This window comes from Austrofundulus limnaeus, unplaced genomic scaffold, assembly GCF_001266775.1.
Source record: "Austrofundulus limnaeus strain Quisiro unplaced genomic scaffold, Austrofundulus_limnaeus-1.0 Scaffold1499, whole genome shotgun sequence".
NCBI lineage: Eukaryota > Metazoa > Chordata > Actinopteri > Cyprinodontiformes > Rivulidae > Austrofundulus > Austrofundulus limnaeus.
In genome coordinates, this window is record NW_013953901.1 from 49331 (window position 1) to 51192 (window position 1862).

Sequence of the window (1862 nt, forward strand, 5' to 3'; positions counted from 1 at the left end):
GTGGGGGGCACTTTCTCTGGAACTGTAGGTGTTACTGTACTGATTTCAGAGTTGGTCTCAGGATCAGAAGGACGTCCTGGTTGCTCCGGTGTATTTGGTTGAGCATTCAACAGCTGATTTACATGATGTCTCCAGGCATGCTCTCCAGTGTCCACCTCGTACATCAGGGGGGCGCTCCTAGTGGTTATCTTCCCAGGCGTCAACTTTTCCCCTCGGTAGTCACATGCCAGGACCTGCTGTCCCACATTGAAGCTCCTTGGCGGTTCACCCGAAAAGCTGCTGAACTGTTTGTTCTGCACTTCTCTCCTCAGGTTTGGCTTCAGAAAGTCAATGCAAGATCTGAGCTGTCTGTTCATAAACAGCATTGCAGGTGTCTGATTAGGTGTTGCATGGACAGAATTGCGGTACACCAAGAGGAAATTGTCAAATTTGTGTTGAAGAAAGAGGTTTTCATTTGCCATTGCTTTTATGGACTTTTTGAATGTTTGTACGAACCGTTCTGCTAACCCGTTTGTTGCAGGATGGTGAGGTGCTGACTTGAAATGCTTGATACCATTCTTTTTCACGAAGTCTTGGAATTCTTCAGAAGTATACTGTGGGCCATTGCCACTCACAATTTGCTCAGGCAGGCCATTCCTGGCGAAGATGGTTCTCAAAACAGAGATGGTCTTTTCTGATGTTGTTGATTTCATTGGGACTACTTCTGGCCATTTWGAGTGAGCGTCCACAGCTATGAGAAACATAGAGTTCATGAAYGGACCAGCAAAATCAATGTGCACTCTCTGGCAGGTTGCAGACGGCCATTCTCACCGGTGTAAGGGAGCCTGTGGTAGTGCGTTTTGAACGCTCAGGCATCCTGGGTAGGTTTTGGTGATGTCATCAATCTGTTTATCTATCCCTGGCCACCATACATAGCTACGGGCCAGACTTTTCATCTTTACCGTACCTACATGAGCCTCATGCAGACTGTCCAACACTCTGGCGTGAAGCTTGCAGGGCACTACCACACGTGATCCACAAATCAAGGTTCCCTGGCAGACTGACAGCTGATCACGTCTTGCTGAAAACTCAGGAAAGCATGGATTCCCATGGGCAGGCCAGCCTTGTACTGTGATGTTGTACACCTTGGAAAGTGTTGAGTCATTCCGCGTTTCATTTCATATCATGGCATTTGTAACTGACAGCTGGTCTACCAGTGTTGTGTAGAACATTTCTGCCAGGTCACCTTTTGATGGTGGTTTCTCCACAGATGTTGACAATGGGAGATGTGACAAACCATCAGCATTGCAATGTTGTTTAGTCCCCTTGAACTCAATGTCATACGAGTGTGCTCCTAAGAACAGGGCCCATCGTTGTAGTCGCGCAGCTGACATCACTGGGACTCCTTTTTGTGGATTGAATATTGATACTAGGGGCTGATGATCAGTCACTAAGGTAAACCTTCGGCCATAGAGGTAATGGTGGAACTTTTTGATGCCCCATACTAGGCTAATGTTCTCCCTGTCTATCTGTGCATAATTGCGCTCAGCACTAGACAGCGACCTTGAAGCGAATGCAATTGGGCGTTCAAGTCCATTATCCATCGTGTGCGACAGGACTGCGCCAATGCCGTACGGGGACGCGTCACATGCTAGACGTATGGGTCTGGATGGATCATAGTGGGCAAGTAGCTTGTCAGATGTTATTAGTCTCTTTGTTTCTGTGAATGCCTTTTCACATTTTCCTGACCAATGCCATTCCACTCCTGTCTGTAGCAGCGCATTTAGTGGRTACAGCACTGAGGCAAGGTTTAGCAGAAACTTGTGGTAATAGTTGACGAGACCCAGGTACGATCTGAGTTGTGACACATTTTAGCACTGCCT